The 19,044-nt window shown below is 50.5% G+C and overlaps 1 protein-coding gene across 1 annotated transcript in view; it reads right to left on the bottom strand.

The window, feature by feature from the left end:
- LOC147703391 (uncharacterized) overlaps positions 1-19,044 on the bottom strand; it is a 9,287,842-nt gene that overhangs the window by 6,997,030 nt on the left and 2,271,768 nt on the right. The window lies entirely within an intron of this gene.

Raw genomic sequence — 19,044 nt, 5'->3', positions numbered from 1 at the left:
GCACCAGTCCATCAGAAGGGCATTCCCGTACGACCCTCGATGGGGAAGCCATCTTGCATAAGACGGGCATTTCCGGTTCACAGGGCTTGCAATAAGATCCAAGTTCGGGCGACCCCACAGCCGTAAGATGAAGTCCAGAGTTGGCTGATGCAACTCCCACTCGTGGGTCGAGGTCGCGGACCTGCTGAAGGAATCCGCTAGGATGTTGGAGATGCCTGGTAGGTGAACCGCTGTCAGGGTAATTTGGTGACGGAGTGCCCAGTCCCAGATGCTCTGTGCCAGCTGAGAGAGGAGCGGTGACTTGGTGCCACCCTGTTTGTTTACATAGTGCATACTGGTGGTATTGTCGGTTTGAATGAGTACTGATTCTCCCTGAAGCAGAAGACGGAAAGACTTGAGCGCAAGGAAAATGGGCATTAGTTCCAGTCTGTTGATGTGCCAGGAACGTTGAGACAGGGTCCACTTGCTCTTTAGGATAGCCCCAGAAGATGTGTGCCCCAACTTTTCAGGGAGGCATCCTTGGTAAGGAAGAGCTCTGGAGCAATGGTTAGGAAAGAAATACCGGCAGCGATGTGGGACGGTTGAGCCCACCAGTGGAGAGCGGACCTCATCCGAGCAGTCACCAGGACCAAATCGTTGAAAGAGCCGGTGACCTGACGCCACTGTTTGTCCAGTTCCTCCTGAATTGGGCGACTCTTGAGCCTGCAACTTGGGATCAGGAAAATGCAGGAGGACGCCATCCAGAGAAAAGATTTCAATACACGAACTGAAAAGGACCCTTTGAATGGAGGAGAACCACTAGGCGTAGAATCCACAGCTGACGTTCGTGAGACACGAAGGCCTTCGCCAGCAAAGTATCCAGAGTGGCCCCTAGAAAGGTCCTGCAGAGAGCTGGATCGAACTGAGACTTCTCGGTGTTGATGGACAGACCGAGGGAGTGGAATAGAGTCTGACAGAATCGAGTGTCCAGAGACGCCTGATGACGAGATTGCGACTTGATGAGACAGTCGTCCAGGTAGGGAAAGATTTGAATGCCCTTCAAACGTAGATGTGCAATCACCAGGGCCAGGACTTTTGTGAAGACGCGAGGGGCGTAGCGAAGGCCGAAAGGCAGAACCTTGAACTGAAAATCTCTGCGCCCTACTTGGAAGTGTAAGTACTTCCGGTGTCTTGGAAGTATCGTCACATGGAAATAGGCGTCCTGAGATCGATGGTGATCAGGAAGTCGCCCTTGGAGAGAAGGCGGAGAATTTTCGCGAGCATGAGCATGCGGAAGGATTGGCACTTCAGGTACTTGTTTAGGGCCCTTAAGTCGAGGATCTGACGCAATTCACCGGACTTCTTGAGGACTAGAAAAAATGGGAATAGAACCCCATCCCCTTCTAAGACTTGGGAACCACTTCAATGGCACCTTTCTGAATCATGAGTCGAATTTGTTGAAAGATCTCCTTGAGGTGAGCCGGAGGTGGACCAGTTGGAGGAGTGTCTGGAGGGAACTTGACAAACTCCAAAGCATGGCCTTTTGACACAATGTCCAGCACCCAACAGTCCGAAGTGATTGAAGACCAATTGGAAAAGAAAAGGGAGATTCGACCTCCAACTTTGAGCGGGGAAGGCAAGTCATTGCTTCTTAGAAGCGGAGCCTCTGTAGGAAGACTTTCCTCTGTATGACTTGGTAGACTGTTGCCGATACAACTGCTGTGACTGGGAGGAATATCTCTGATTTCCTTGACCGTAGGAGCGGTACTGGTTGCATCCGCCACAAGAAGAGGTGCCGCGTCCGCGTGCAACACAAAAAAGCTGTTTGCGAAACTGCAAAGTGCCTAGGGCTCGAGCTGTCTCGGTGTCCTTTTTGATGGTTTGAAGTGCGTCGTCCACATGCTGGCCAAAACGCGATTCGCCGTCATAGGGTATGTCAAGGATTTTTGCCTGAACCTCCTGGCGAAAAGAGGTGGAACGAAGCCAGCCCTGACGACGTAAAACAGCTGCCCCCGCAAGCTGACGAAAACTAGTGCACGCAATGTCCACAGAGCAGTGGATAATCTCTGATGACGCTCTCTACCCCTCCTGAAGAATCTTGATAGCCTCTGCTCTGGAGGGCTCAGGAATGAGGTCGATAAAAGAAGACATATCCGTCCACATCTAGAGGTGATGGCGACCCAGAATGGCCAAAGAATTCACAGCCCTCACGGTGGTAGAAGCCATAGTGGAAAATGTTCGCCCAATGGCATCACAACGACGTCCTGCGCGGTCAGGAGGTGCGGTAATTGGAGAAGACGGATTCCCTGAACGGCGCTGTGCGGCCTGGGTGATCACGGAATCGGGGTTAGGCTGCGCTACCAGGCAAGCTGGAGAACCCTGGGGAGCCCTATATTTCTTCTCAAAACAAGGAAGAAGCGCCGGAATAGAATTTGGTGTCTGCATCAGTTTGACACCCTCATTCCAAATAAAGTCAATTATGGGCACTGCACGGACCTGTTTAAGAGGTTGACTCTTGAAATCATAAAGAAAACAATCCTCATCCTTCAGAACCATAGGGAGTTTAAAGCGCGGCGCCGCTCATTCCATAAGTTGGTGAAAACCAGCTATATCAACAGGGGGGGAATCCCCTGAACCCGAAGGGGGCGGCGACGATGTCTGGATCTGATAATCGTCCCAATCCGCCATGGTCCCAGCATCATCATCAACTTCGCCGTCTTCCCAATCCGGGCGAACGTCATCATCCTCATAAACAATTGCCTGAATCTGAATAGCAGATGATGCCGGTGGCACAGATGGTTCTGGTAGTGCAGCAGAGGAAGGAGCCGCTGTAGTTGCAGGCACCGTAGGCTGAAGAGATCCATGGTGAGACGGTGGAAATCGTCTATTATAGTCCTCCAACATCTATTGGAGATTAGAAATGAGAGAGAGCGGTATTTGTGCTATGGGAACCTGAGTAGAAGGTTTCTCCTCATGGAAGTAATGATCTTGCTGATCGTGCTCATAGTCCTGAAATTTTATGACCAGCTCCGAAGGGCTTAGAGCTGCCCGAAATCTATCATCTTCCTCCTCATCCGAACCAGAGTCAGGCTCCGATCCTGTGGCAAAAAGAGGAGATGGAGGCTGAAAGTGACGTGGAATCTGAAGTTGATCCAAAGACACCTGTCGGCGTTGGAGCAGAGGGACAACAGCAGAAGTCCCAGAACCAGATGATGAAAGTGGCACCAGAGGCAATGATGCGAAGATAGACGTCGACGACAGTAACTCCGTCGACGGGAGAACCACCGTCGACGAAGCCGTAGACGAAGTCGTCAATGACAATACCACGTCGTCGACGAAGCGGCCGTCGACGGAGCCGCGGCCGCCGAAACAGTCATCGACGGAGCCGTCTTCGACGGCGCACCGGCCGACGAAGAGGCTCTCTTCACAGAAGGCGTCGACCAAGACTTTGACGTTGACAAGACTCCCTTTTTTGACGGCGACGAGGAGATTGGAATCGTCAACGAGACAGATTTAAAGTTCACACACAATGTGAGAAGTTGGCCTGATATGCAGTGCTCACTATTCTAGTGATCACTATGTATCATTCCAAACGACCCTTATTGATGATTGGTTGTAAGTCAACCTTATAGACCAGCTATCCTAGTAGCATGGACAAGAGCAGTCTTTAGGCTACACTTCTAGAGGGCGTGTTAAGCCAGCTGTTATACCATCACATATACCCCTTGAACACCAAGTAAAAGGACACCACACAAGTTGTTATGAAAATAAAAGGATATTTATTTATAACAAGTCTACCCTGATCTCTTTATGAGTCAGGGAGCTAAGCACATAACAAAACTCTTAAGAAATACTTTAAGTTGCACAATTTACACAAATGCCCGAGGGGCACGAAAAACCATATACTACAAAAGTGGAATGCGAAATACTAGCAGGTAAGTAACTAGATCCAGAGGCTTCAGGATCGCTAGGACTACACTACTGAACCTTCAGTATGGAGCAGGAGGCCTAGGGAGATCGGGTGCAGAGTGTGCACTCTCACGCGGGATGCGGGACAAAGTCTATGGATACTAGTATCTCGTAAAGTTACAGTTATCGGACGAATCCGACTAGATAGGCTGAAAACGAAAAAGGATCTGGACACTTAGATAGTGAACCTACGTTGGAGCACCGAAATGCTCAGGTTACCTAGCCCAGGGGCTGCGGCTGCATAGGGTTCAAAAGACGTCGGGAATCCTCGTTACAGTCTATGGAGCCTGAAAGAAGAAGTTGCTGGCAGGCGACCAGTGATGAAGTTCGATGTGATCCAAGCCTGGATCGGAATTGGAGATGACCTGAAAGCAGAGGGGACTCAGTTCTAAATCACTAGCCAATGATTAGGTGGGCACCAGGATGGCACCGGATGAAGTCACCTCGACCAGGTGAGTGGGCGACGCTGGGCTCTGCAGTCTCTCGGACCAGGAGGCGTTGTCAGCGACCAGGATGGAGGTGCGAGCTGTCCCACGAAGGTGTCTGCTGTTGGCGCTGCTGAAACCAGGATTGGAGCAACAAGCCTTGGCAAAGGCAAGCCCACGCGGTGAAGTCAAGATGGCGTCTGGAGTGGACCAAGAGGGTCCGGGGTGCTCCTCTTTTGGAGGGGAGCAAGGGCCAGTCTGGAGCAACCAGGCCAGCGATGGAAGTGTCGTGGTTCGTCGTCAGGAGGGCTACAAAACCAGCAGGCAAGTGGCCGGACAATGCGGTGAGCAGCAAAGAGCAGAAGGGCCCCACGCAGATCTAGTGGATGCTGGGGGGCTGGACTTCGGTGCTGGAGCTGCTCAGGGTTAGGGCTTCTCAAACCCCAAAGCACTCACTCGAGGATCCCTCGGCGGTCGTGCTGGATAAGCGTGGTGCAGTTTTGAAGATGGCCGGTCCTTTCAGGTCTCGTCGCACCCACGAATCTCAGCTGTGCTGATGATGCAGGTAGAGGTCAGAGGTGCCAGGGAATCCGGGTCTCGTCGAGCAGTCTTGATCCGGAGGATGGACTTGCAGCAAACAGCAGGGGCATAGATGGTGTCCGCTGGTGCAGGGTGGCTACTCCTTAGCCACAAGGGAGAGTCTTCAGAAAGGTTCAAGAGTTCTTTCGTGGAAAGTCGTCAAGATTCAGAATTATCTAATTTGGGAAGGGGGCCCGCTCCTACCTTTATACTAAAGAAAGGGTCTGGCACGCGACTAGGTCCTGCCCATGGGTGGGACCAGGAAGGGGGGTGGTTACACCCCTCTCCTTTGTACGGACTTTCCCCAGCTCAGGGGCTGGTGTGCCCCTGGAACTGGTTCAAGTCGGCATATGCACAGTGAGCACAGGGGTGCCACTTGCAGTCACCTTCCTCTCAGCCCTGCCTACCTGGGATACACAAAACCCTGTCTGGGATGGTGCTAGCACCGCCCCTGACAGGAAACCCTTTGTCCAAGCTCTCCTCGCTGGAAGGACTCCAAGCAGCAGGAGGTCAGACTTTTGTCTGTGATGGCAGCATCCATTTTGTGATGCTGAGGCTCGAGTTAGCTTTAACCGGGGTTCACAGTTACATACATGTCGTGTCTCTCTGGAAGGGTGGAATGCTAACCCCGTCGCCAGAATTGGCGAGGGGTTAGTATTCCAATTCGTATGACACCTTACTCGACATAATTTGATAAAGCGATACCAAAGTTGGCAAATAACCGCAAGGATTATAATGCACTTAAGAGTATATGGTACGCGTTATCATGGAACAGCTATTAGGACTTGGTTCCGCAAGCTGCAAACGGGCACAGCTCATGCCAGAGCACCATCTCACATAATTCCAAGCACTCTGCCTTCAGGATTGATAAGGCCTGCCATAGGAGTGACTGATAGGAATACATGTGTCCATTTTAGGGTTAGATATAGAGATACTATATCTAAAGCAAAGGGTGATTACACCACCTTGCCCCAGCTGTCGTGCAGCCAGTTGTGTCAGATTTAGATGGCCAGCCAGGGGTGGCATAATACATGCTGCAGCCCCTGGTAGGCCCTGGGTACACCTATGCCCTGGGTACAGGGACTGATAAGGTGGCCCAGTACCAATTGGTAAATGCACCTAAGGTACACGTGTCAATTTAGAGAGAGAACAGCTAGGCTGTGGGTCTGATTAGCAGGCCCACAGCCAGGGAAAGTCGTAAACCAGTGAAGCAAAAAGCAAAAATCTGGGGTGATCATAGGATTGCAGACCCTACTCTCCTACATGACCCCCCCAAAAACTTTGGGACAATAAACTAACCTTGACCAGGTGAGTCTTCTTGCTCTAAGTGGAAATACCTGGAGAGCCCATCTGCATTGGCGTAAATAACAAGGACCCCCTGTTAGAGCAACAGAATATGTTTTACAGGGAAAATTAGACAATGTGAAAAGAAGCACCAAATGAAGCACCAAATGTAATCTGCTACTAATGCCGAAGGTTTTTGGATCAGTTGCGCTCCAGGTGCACTGCCCGTATATACGCACACAATACAGATAAACTATTACTCAGGTGCAATCGGCGAGTGGAGAACCCTAAACCACTCCAATAGAGTAGAGAAAACTACCCCTTATTTGACAGACCTGGTTGCCGATGCACTCAATATGGTACACTATGTATAGTAACACTTTAAAACAGAACAGTAACAAATGACAGAAGTGTTGAAACAAAAAACTCTCATGAGGGGTAAGTCTTGGAGTCTTTAATACAGTATGCAGCCAGCCATACTGTATTAAAGACTCCAAGACTTACCCCTCATGAGAGTTTTTTGTTTCAACACTTCTGTTATTTGTTACTGTTCTGTTTTAAAGTGTTACTATACATAGTGTACCATATTGAGTGCATCGGCAAACAGGTACACCAAATGTAATGTCACCAGGGAGAAAACGACAATTATAAAGCACAACAATCAATTAAAAAAGTACAAATGTTTGTTTATTATTAAGTACATATACTCAGAATAAAAACATTTAAATTCAGACACATAATAAAAATAAGACACATAACCTATTCTAGGTAATCAACGAAATACAAAGTAAAAATGTTAATAACACCATTAATTCCAAATTCATAAAACAGTGGTCCGCCGGGTGGGCATCAGTCTTAGTGACTGCATTGAGGCCTCTGTAGTCTACGCAAAACCTCATCTCTTTCTTACCACCCTGGGTGTGAGGCTTTGGCACTAGAACTGCTGGACTAGCCCAAGGGCTATCTGAGGGCTCAATGACTCCCAGCTCCAACATTTTCTGCACCTCTGTCTTGATGCAGTCTCTGACATGATCAGGCTGTCTGTAGATTTTACTCTTAACTGGCAGACTGTCCCCAGTGTCAACCTCATGGGTACACCAATTGGTTTGACTGGGAGTCAGAGAGAACATATGTCTAAAGGTTTGAAGAACTTGTTTGCAATCCTTTTGCTGATGCTCAGAGAGGCTGCCACAAAAGACAACACCATCTACTGACCCATCATCAGGGTTCTGAGTGAGCAGGTCTGGGAGAGGGTCACTCTCCTCCTCCTGTCCCTCATCTGTGGCCATGAGCAAGCTCATGTCCTTCCTGTCGACATATGCCTTGAGCCTGTTTACATGGAGCACCCTGAGGGGGCTCCTGGGAGTTCCAAGGTCCACCAGGTAGGTGACCTCTCCCTTTTGCTCAATGATTGTGTGGGGCCCAGACCATTTGTCTTTGAGTGCTGCTGGGGCCACTGGCTCCAACACCCACACCTTCTGTCCAGGCTTGTACACAGTCAGGACAGCCTTTTGGTCATGCCAAGCTTTTCGGAGTTCTTGGCTTGCCTCAAGTGTTTTAGATGCCTTTTCCTTGTACTCAGCCATCCTGGAGCGGAGACCCAGTACATAGTCCTCAATGTTGGTTGCAGGCTTTTTGAGAGGTCTCTCCCATCCTTCCTTCACCAAACAAAGGGGTCCTCTTACAGGATGCCCATACAGAAGTTCAAAAGGGCTGTAGCCAACCCCCTTCTGTGGGACCTCTCTGTAAGCAAACAAGAGGCAGGGTATCAGGACATCCCATCTACGCCTGAGCTTTTCAGGTAGTCCATGAATCAACCCATTGAGGGTCCTGTTGAATCTCTCAACAAGCCCATTGCACTGTGGATGATAGGGTGTGGTGAACTTGTAGTTGACACCACATTCCTCCCACATTGCAGTCAGATATCCTGACATGAAGTTTGCACCTCTGTCAGAGACAACCTCCTTAGGGAAGCCCACTCTGGAGAACACTCCAACTAGGGCTCTTGCCACAACAGGTGCTGTAGTGGTCCTAAGGGGAATAGCTTCAGGATACCTGGCGGCATGGTCCACCACCACCAGTATAAACTTGTGCCCTGATGCTGTCTGGGGTTCCATTGGACCAACAATGTCAATCCCCACTCTTTCAAAGGGTACCCCCACCACAGGTAGTGGTATAAGGGAGGCCTTTGTTGTGCCACCTGACTTACCACTGGCTTGGCAAGTGACACAGGAGCGACAAAACTCCTTGGTATCTTCATTCATGTGAGGCCAGTGAAAGTGTGAGACAAGTCTGTCCCAAGTCTTATTCTGGCCTAAGTGTCCTGCAAGGGGAATCGCATGGGCCAAGGTAAGAAGGAAACCTCTCTGAGACAAGGGGATGACCAGCCTCCTGGTTGCACCAGGCTTGGGGTCTCTTGACTCAGAGTACAGGAGTCCATCATCCCAGTATACCCTGTGGGCACCTGTGGCGTTCCCTGCAGCCTCAGCAGCAGCCTGCTGTCTGAGGGGTTCAAGTGAAGGGCAGTCTAACTGTGCCTTTCCCAGGTCTTCCCTGGAGGGTCCCCCTGAGCCCAGAAACTCAACCTGATCAGGTTCAAGTTCTTTAGGCTCAGTTTCCCTCAGTTCTTTGAGGTCAGCCTCCTCTGAGACTTGATCCACAACCTGGGGCAAGGGGGAAGGCAATGCCTTAACCCTACTGCTCCTTCTCTTGGAAGGTGTCTGGTCCATTGTTCCAGGATCCAGCACCTGTTCAGTGGGGCATCTTTTGGCCTGTGACCTAGTCACAGCAAGGACATGTGCTGGCAAGCCTAACATTTCCATGTGAGTCCTCTGCTCCACTTCTGACCATAGTGATGTTTCCAAATCATTGCCCAACAAACATTCAACTGGGAGGTCTGAACTAACCACAACTTTCTTTTGGCCACTTACCCCTCCCCAGGAGAAATCAACAATTGCCATACTATGGTGGGTAGTGACATTGCTGGCATTGGTCACTAGGTAGTCTGTACCTAGCATGATCTGTCCAGGGTCCACAAAGTTAGGTGTCACCATTGTGACACTGGCACAAGTGTCCCTGTAGGCCTGAGCCATTTTTCCATTAATAAAAGGTGTCTGCCTGTATTTGCCCAAAGTATTGGGACTTGCATCAGGGGATATATCCACATCCCCTGTACAGACAAGGACAGCCTGTGTGAGTGTGCCAACTAGTTTGTCATACCCCTCAGATCCCTAGGTTAACCCAACTAATCCCTTGGGAGGTGCACTACCACTACTGACTGTACTAGGGGGTGCAGGTGCCTCAGGGGCTGTAGTGGTAGGAGTTTGCCCTCCTTCCTTGGTGCACTCACTAAACCAGTGAGTTTTACTTTTACAGTATTGGCACCATCTTTTTGACTGCCCTTCTTGAGTCTTCTTTTTCTGCTGTGAAGCCTGACCCCCACCCTCTTTGGTTTGTTGGGGACCTGTTGAAGACTTCTGGTCATTTTGTTCACTCTTGTTACTACCCTTTTGGTCTGCTTTCTTCTGACCACCCTGGTTCTGAGTCTGGTTCTGCTTGACCCTTGTTCTGACCCATCTGTCTGCCTTCTTTCCCAATTCTTGGGGAGAGGTCAGCTCTGAGTCAACAAGGTGCTGATGCAACAACTGGTTCTGACAGTTATTTAAAATCTGTTCTCTCATGATCAGATTGTACAACCCTGTGTAATCAGTAACCTTACTGCCCAGCAACCAGCCTTCCAAAGCCTTAGTGGCACAATCCACAAAGTCAGACCAATCCTGAGACTGAATTTTCTGGGTGTCTCTGAACAGCAACCAGTACTTCTCAGTTGTTAAGCCAAACCCATCAATCAGTGTATTCTTCAGGGCTTGGTAATTGTTAGCATCCTCAGCTCTAGTAGTGAGGAGCTTATCTCTACCTTTGCCTTCAAAGGAGAGCCACAAGATAGCTGCCCACTGACTCTGGGGGACGCACTGGACAGTGCAGGCCCTCTCCAAAGCAGTCATCCATTTGTGGATGTCATCCCCTTGTTTAAAGGGGGGCACTATCTTACTCAGGTGTCTAGTGTCTAAACTCCTATCTTTTTCTCTTGGGAGAATGCTGCCACTAGTGGGGTCTGCCCCACTCAATTTCTGCTCTCTAGCAAAGGCAAGTCTCTCTTTGGCCAGGGCAAGTTCTTCCCTTTCAATCCTCAGATTGACTTCCCTCATCTTGGCCTCATGCTCTCTCGTCTGAGGGGATGTCATCCCTCTGTGAGAAGAGGTCTGAGAGCCATTGGTTCGAATGGATCTGTTAGAGCCTCTGGATAGAGACCTAACTCATCCACTCCCAATGTTAAGCCTGCCTGAGAGTGGGCCTGGGGGTCCCCCAAGTCCATTTTCATGCCTGCTTAAGTTGGTCCTGGTGAGTCTACTGACTTCTACCTGACCTTTGTCTGCCTCATCCCCTGACAACTCCTGATCCTCTTCCTCTCCTTCACTAACTGTTCCATTGAGGTTGAGGTCAGGGTCCCCAAGGGTTCCCTCTAAGGGGGGCATGCTCCCATCTGGATTAGAAGGGCCTGTGTTAGAAGCCCTCCTTGCATCATAAGTCTCTAAGAGACCTATCAGAAATGGGATGGTAGGGTTAGAACCCTGTTTTAGCTTCCTGGATGTACAGATTTGTCTCATCTCCTGGAAGCTAAGAGCTGCATATCTTGATATGACCTGTGGAGGGTCAACTGACATAAGGTGGGCCTCTGAGTTCACTCCTTTGTCTGACATGCTTTTCTAGTGTGTAAGTGGTGAACTTACCTACACTATTTCTTTGCCTACTGATCCCTTGCTAAGAGTTGTAGTCAGGGTGTGCTAAGCCCTGTTGAACTACAACAGCTGGTTCAGTAGAACTCAGAGAATTCTAAGCTAAGTTATATGTACCTTGGTACTTATGTGATCTTTCAAATGATATTCTTAGGATACGTGTGGTAAAACAACAGCAAACTCAAATCCCAACCGCTGCTCACCAATGTGAGAAGTTGGCCTGATATGCAGTGCTCACTATTCTAGTGATCACTAAGTATCATTCCAAACGACCCGTATTGATGATTGGTTGTAAGTCAACCTTATAGACCAGCTATCCTAGTAGCATGGACAAGAGCAGTCTTTAGGCTAAACTCTAGAGGGCGTGTTAAGCCAGCTGTGATACCATCACATAAACCCCTTGAACACCAAGTGAAAGGACACCACACAAGTTGTTATGAAAATAAAAGGATATTTATTCATAACAAGTCTACCCTGATCTCTTTATGAGTCAGGGAGCTAAGCACATAGCAAAACTCTTAAGAAAATACTTTAAGTTGCACAATTTACACAAATGCCCGAGGGGCACGAAAAACCATATACTACAAAAGTGGAATGCGAAATACTAGCAGGTAAGCAACTAGATCCAGAGGCTTCAGGATCGCTAGGACTACACTACTGAACCTTCAGGTTAGGAGCAGGAGGCCTAGGGAGATCGGGTGCAGAGTGTGCACTCTCACGCGGGATGCGGGACAAAGTCTATGGATACTAGTATCTCGTAAAGTTACAGTTATTGGACGAATCCGACTAGATAGGCTGAAAACGAAAAAAGGATCTGGACACTTAGATAGTGAACCTACGTTGGAGCACCGAAATGCTCAGGTTACCTAGCCCAGGGGCTGCGGCTGCATAGGGTTCAAAAGACGTCGGGAATCCTCGTTACAGTCTATGGAGCCTGAAAGAAGAAGTTGCTGGCAGGCGACCAGTGATGAAGTTCGATATGATCCAAGCCTGGATCAGAGTTGGGGAAGACCTGAAAGCAGAGGGGACTCAGTTCTAAATCACTAGCCAGTGATTAGGTGGGCACCAGGATGGCACCGGATGAAGTCACCTCGACCAGGTGAGTAGGCGACGCTGGGCTCTGCAGTCTCTCGAACCAGGAGGCGTTGTCGGCGACCAGGATGGAGGTGCGAGCTGTCCCACGAAGGTGTCTGCTGTCGGCGCTGCTGAAACCAGGATTGGAGCAACAAGCCTTGGCAAAGGCAAGACCACGCGGTGAAGTCAAGATGGCGTCTGGAGTGGACCAGGAGGGTCCGGGGTGCTCCTCTTTTGGAGGGGAGCAAGGGCCAGTCTGAAGCAACCAGGCCAGCGATGGAAGTGTTGTGGTTTGTCGTCAGGAGGGCTACAAGCCAGCAGGCAAGTGGCCGGACAACGCGGTGAGCAGCAAAGAGCAGAAGGGCCCCACGCAGATCTCGTGGATGCTGGGGGCTGGACTTCGGTGCTGGAGCTGCTCAGGGTTAGGGCTTCTCAAACCCCAAAGCACTCACTCGAGGATCCCTCGGCGGTCGTGCTGGATAAGCGTCGTGCAGTTTTGAAGATGGCCGGTCCCTTCAGGTCTCGTCACACCCACGAATCTCAGCTGGGCTGATGATGCAGGTAGAGGTCAGAGGTGCCAGGGAATCCGGGTCTCGTCGAGCTGGGCAGTCTTGATCCGGAGGATGGACTTGCAGCAAACCCCATGCGCTTAGATGGTGCCTGCTGGTGCAGGGTGGCTACTCCTTAGCCACAAGGGAGAGTCTTCAGAAAGGTTCAAGAGTTCTTTCGTGGAAAGTCGTCAAGATTCAGAATTATCTAATTTGGGAAGGGGGCCCGCTCCTACCTTTATACTAAAGAAAGGGGCTGGCACGCGACTAGGTCCTGCCCATGGGTGGGACCAGGAAGGGGGGTGGTTACACCCCTCTCCTTTGTCCGGACTTTCCCCAGCTCAGGGGCTGGTGTGCCCCTGGAACTGGTTCAAGCCGGCATATGCACAGTGAGCACCGGGGTGCCACTTGCAGTCACCTTCCTCTCTGCCCTGCCTACCTGGGATACACAAAACCCTGTCTGGGATGGGGCTAGCACCGCCCCTGACAGGAAACCCTTTGTTCAAGCTCTCCTCGCTGGAAGGACTCCCAGCAGCAGGAGGTCAGACTTGTGTCTGTGGTGGCAACATCCATTTTGTGATGCTGAGGCTCGAGTTAGCTTTAACCGGCGTTCACAGTTACATACATGTCGTGTCCCTCTAGAAGGGTGGAATGCTAACCCTGTCGCCAGAATTGGCGAGGGGTTAGTATTCCAATTCGTATGACACCTTACTCGACATGTTTTGATAAAGCGATACCAAAGTTGGCAAATAACCGCGAGGATTATAATGCACTTAAGAGTATATGGTACGCGTTATCATGGAACAGCTATTAGGACTTGGTTCCGCAAGCTGCAAACGGGCTCAGCTCATGCCAGAGCACCATCTCACATAATTCCAAGCACTTTGCCTTCAGGATTGATAAGGCCTGCCATAGGATTGGCTGATAGGAATACATGTGTCCATTTTAGGGTTAGATATAGAGATACTATATCTAAAGCAAAGGGTGATTACACCCCCTTGCCCCAGCTGTCGTGCAGCCAGTTGTGTCAGATTTAGATGGCCAGCCAGGGGTGGCATAATACATGCTGCAGCCCCTGGTAGGCCCTGGGTGTGAGAAGTGGCCTGATATGCAGTGCTCACTATTCTAGTGATCACTATGTATCAGTCCAGACAACCCTTATGGTGATTGGTTGTAAGTCAACCTTAGACCAGCTATCCTAGTAGCGTGGATACGAGCAGTCTTCGGGCTAAACTCTAGAGGGCGTGTTAAGCCAGCTGTTATACCATCACGTATACCCCTTGAACACCAAGTGAAAGGGCACCACACAAGTTTTATGAAAATAAACAGTGTATTTATTTAGATCACAACAGCCCTGTACTCTTTATGAGGACAGGGTACTAAGCACACAACAAAACTCTTACGAAAATACTTTAAGTTGCACAATTTACACAAATACCCGAGGGGCACGAAAAACCATATACTCTGAAAGTGGAATGCGAAATTACTAGCAGGTAAGTACTGTACTAATAGGCTTTGGAATCGCTAGGACTACGTTACTGAACCTTCAGATTACTAGTAGGAGGCCTAGGGGACTCGGGTGCAGAGTGTGCACTCTCACACGGGATGCGGGACAAAGTCTATGGGAGCTAGTAAAGACAAAGTTAGTGTTCTCGGGCGAACCCGACCTGGTAGGAGAAAAACGAAAGTGGATCCTGACCCTTGGATAGTGAGGCTATGCTGGGGCACCAAAATGCCGAGTTTACCTAGCCCAGGGGCTGCAGCTGCATATGTCTCAAAAGACGTTGGGAATCCTCGTAGACGAACCAGGAGCCTGAAGAAAGAAGTTGCTGGCAGGCGACCAGTGAAGATTGTTCGAGTGATCCAAGCCTGGATCGAAGATGGATGACACCTGAAAGCAGAGGGGACCAAGTTCGTGACTACTAGCGAGTAGTCAGGTGGCACCAGGAGGGCACCGGATGGTAGTCACCTCGACTAGGTGAGTGGGCGACGCTGTGCTCTGCAGATCTCACGGACCGGGAGGCGTTGTCAGCGACCAGGATGGAGGAGCGAGCTGTCCCACGATGGATGATGCTGTCGACGTCGCTGGACCCAGGATTGGGGCAACAAGTCTTGGCAAATTCAAGCCCACGCGGTGGACCTAAAATGGCGTCTGGAGTGGACCAGGAGGGTCCGGGGTGCTCCTCTTTTGGAAGGGAGCAAGGGCCAGTCTGGAGCAACCAGACCAGCAGCAGTGATGTCGTCGGGCGTCGTTCAGAAGGCCACAAGCCAGCGGGCTAGTAGCCAAACAACGCGGTGAGCAGCAAAAAGCAGAAGGGCCCCACGCAGATCGTGGAGATGCTGGGAGGCTGGACTTCGGTGCTGGAGCTGCTCAGGGTCGGGGCTTCTCGGACCCCAAAGCACACACCAGAGGATCCCTCGGCGGTCGTGCTGGATAAGAGTCGTGCAGGTCAGATGATGGCCGGTCCCTCGAGGTCTCGTCGCACCTACGGTTCTCAGCTTAGCTGTAGAGGTAGGTAGAGGTCAGTGGTGCCAGGGAAGCCGGGTCTCGTCGTGCTGGTCGGTCGGATTCCTGAGGAAGGACGTGCAGCAAACCGCAGAGTTCTTAGATGGTGCCTGCGGATGCAGGGTGACTACTCCTTAGCCACAAGGGAGAAATCTTGAGAAGAGTCTTGAGTTTCCTTTCGTAGAAAGTAGCTCTTGATTCAAAGATGATCTAATTTGGAAGGGTCCCCGCTCCTGCCTTTATCCTAAAGAAAGGGGTGGGTACGCGACTAGGTCCTGCCCTAGGGGTGGGACCAGGAAGGGGGGTGGTTACACCCCTCTCCCATGCCGGACTTTCCCCAGGTCAGGGGCTGGTGTGCCCCTGGAACTGGTTCTAGCCGGCAGATGCATAGTGAGCACCGGGGTGCCATTTGCAGTCACCTTCCTGTAAAGCCCTGCCTACCCAGGATACACAAAACCCTGTCTGGGATGGTGCTAGCACCGCCCCTGACAGGAAACCCTTTGTCCAAGCTCTCCTCGCTGGAAGGACTCCCAGCAGCAGGAGGTCAGACTCGTGTCTGTGGTGGCAGCATCCATTTTGTGGAGCTGAGGCTTGAGTTAACTTTAACCGGGGTTCACAGTTACATACATGTCGTGTCCCTCTAGAAGGGTGGAATGCTAACCCTGTCGCCAGACTTGGCGAGGGGTTAGTATTCCAATTCGTATGACACCTTACTTGACATGTTTTGATAAAGCAATACCAAAGATAGCATTTAACCGCGAGGATTATAATGCACTTAGGAGTATATGGTATGCGTTATCATGGAACAGCTATTAGGACTTGGTTCCGCAAGCTGCAAACGGGCTCAGCTCATGCCAGAGCACCATCTCACACGATTCCATGCACTCTGCCTTCAGGATTGTCAAGGCCTGCCATAGGAGTGACTGATAGGAATCCATGTGTCCATTTTTTAGGGTTAGATATAGGTATACTATATCTAAAGCAAGGGGTGATTACACCACCTTGCCCCAGCTGTCGTGCAGCCAGTTGTGTCAGATTTAGATGGCCATCCAGGGGTGGCATAATGCATGCTTCAGCCCCTGGTAGGCCCTGGGTACGCCTATGCCCTGAGTTACAGGGTCTGATAAGGTGGCCCAGTACCAATTGGAAATGTACCTAAGGTACATGGAATCCATTTTAGAGAGAGAGCAGTAGGCCTGGGGTCCTGATTGGCAGGGCCCCAGGTCAACTAAGTCGAAAAACCAGCAAAACACCAGGCAAAAAAGTTGGGGGCAACCATAGTCAGGTATCCACCTTCCTACACAACCCCCCCCCCCAAACGAAAGGAGATAAGGCTATCCTTGACCAGGTAAGCCTATATTGCCTGAGTGGCCATATGAGGTGGTACATGCACTGGCATGGTTACCCCCCGTATCATGGTCCACTAAGCAACCCCTCACCCTAAGGGTATCTGAGGGTCTCCACCATAGGGAATCACTACCTGTGGTGTGCTTTGGCAAGGTAAAAGGCTGGTGTGGGAATGGAGTACTGAAGTGAGACTCCATTACTGTTGGGCTCAACTTCCTCCAATCACTATCCACCATATGTGCCTTTCTTTCCAGTACTGAGTTGCTATGAGCTCTCAGGGTCAACCTCTGGCTACCTAAAGCTGGAGGCTGAGTCCCTCTGTTTGGCTTACTGGAGGGACAGGTCAGGTTTGGGGTTTTTAGGCCCCAGGTTTGGCTGGGCCCAGCAGTGTCCAGCTGTGGGAGTACCCTAACTAAGTTTAAGAGGGATCCCTCAGGAGTTTGTTTTATTTTCACTTGGCTAGGACTACTAGCTCCAGTGATCCTAATCTGCTGATTGGGGATTTTTGGACAGGGGACCCTTTGGGGTCCACCACTGGCCTTCCTGACCTTTACAGCCCTGGGCTGTTTGAGGCAGGGTAGAGAGGTGCAGGCTACCTGCTCCAGACTGGGTCCCACCTGTGAAGGGTCCACTGTCATCAGGGGCTCTGCCAGGCTAGGCCTGACTACCTCTGGGGCAGTTCCTTCACCAGGTGTAGAGTCAGTTCCCTGAGGAGGCTGGCTCTCACCTAGTGTCTGGGAGGGGGAAGACTTTTCTTCCTCCTCAATGCTCTCAGTTTGGGTGGAGTGGTCCATTGTTTCAGGCTTCACAACCCCACTATCTGTCTGAGTAGAGGCTGAGACCATTTCAACCTTGGCCACCTTTTCAGGAGGGCACTCAGCCTGTGTTTGGGCTGTGACTGTCACAGCCCTCCTATCCTGTTCAGGAAAGTCTGTCTGAGCCTGGGCAGTGGCTACCACTGCTCTTCCAACCTTTTCAGGGAGGACTGGTGCTTGGACTGGGGCTGTAGCTATTACTGCCCCACTAACCTTTCTGGGTAGGCCTATCATCCTGGAGTGAGTTTCTTGCTCCACCTCAGCCCATGCTGAGAGTTCCAGGTCATTCCCCAGTAAGCAGTCTACAGGTAGGTTACCTGTCACTGCCACTCTCATGGGCCCTGTGACATTACCCCAACTGAGCTCGACTACTGCCATGGGATGCCTTCTATTCACTCCATGAACGTCTGTCACCTGATAAAGAAAACCAGGGGTCAGTTGAGCAGAGGGGACCAGATGGTCAATCACCATGGTGATGCTGGCCCCTGTGTCTCTGTATGCCTCAACTTTCTGACCATTGATAAAGGGCTCTTGTCTATACTTTCCCAAAATGTGGGAACCAGTAGTGAAGTTGGCAAACCCCATGCCAGTCTCACAGACAAGAGTGTTGTCAGGGGACCTGGCTAGGCCATAGTCCACCTGGTTTCCCAAAGTAATGTCCACCACATTCTTGGGGGCACTCCCACCACCTGGGGGATTACCACTAGTGGTAACAGGAGGTCTGGGAGTATTACTTGGGGGTATGTTCTCCTTATTGTTGTTGGCCTTGGGACAACTGCTGTCAGTTTTGTAATGGCCTACCTGTTTGCAGGTATGACAATAAGGTTTCTTTTGGGTTTTGGGAGAAGTTTGGGACCCACCCTTTTCAGAGGAATTTTGGGGCCCTGTGGTTTGATCAGAAGATTTACTCCCACCCTTCTCTTGAGGCTTGGTTGATTCCTTCTTTGGGTCACCACCCTGGTTCTTAGGCCTGACCCTGGTTCTGACCCATTTGTCTGCCCTCTTACCCAATTCTTGTGGAGAGGTCAGATCAGAGTCTACCAGGTGTTGGTGTAATAACTGGTTCTGACAATTACTTAAGATTTGCTCTCTCATAATTAGAGTGTACAATCCTTTAAAATCAGTAACCTTACTTCCCAGTAGCCAGCCTTCAAAAGCCTTAGTGGCACAATCAACAAAGTCAGTCCAATCCTGAGACTGAGTTTTCTGGGTGTCTCTGAACATCAACCTGTACTGTTCAGTGGTTAAACCAAACCCATCAACCAGTGTATTCTTCAGGACTTGGTAATTGTTAGCATCCTCAGCTCTAGTAGTGAGGAGCTTGTCTCTACCTTTACCTTCAAAGGAGAGCCACAAGATAGCTGCCCACTGACTCTGGGGGACACACTGTACAGTGCAAGCCCTCTCCAAAGCAGTTATCCATTTGTGGATGTCATCTCCTTGTTTAAAGGGGGGCACTATCTTACTCAGGTGCCTAGTATCTAAACTCCTGTTTTCTCTTGGGAGAATGCTGCCACCAGTGGGGTTTGTCCCACTCCATTCTTGCTCTCTAGCAAAGGCAAGTCTATCTTTGGCCAGGGCAAGTTCTTCCCTTTCAATCCTCAGATTGACTTCCCTCACTTTGGCTTCATACATTCTCCTCTGAGGGGATGTCATCCCTCTGTGAGAAGAGGCCTGAGAGCCATTGGTTCGAATGGATCTGATAGAGCCTCTGGATAGAGA

The sequence above is a fragment of the Lissotriton vulgaris genome, chromosome 7 (assembly GCF_964263255.1).
Source record: "Lissotriton vulgaris chromosome 7, aLisVul1.2, whole genome shotgun sequence".
In the NCBI taxonomy this organism is placed as follows: Eukaryota; Metazoa; Chordata; class Amphibia; order Caudata; family Salamandridae; genus Lissotriton; species Lissotriton vulgaris.
The sequence above is the reverse complement of the archived record's forward strand: the minus strand, read 5'-3'. Positions and strand labels throughout refer to the sequence as shown.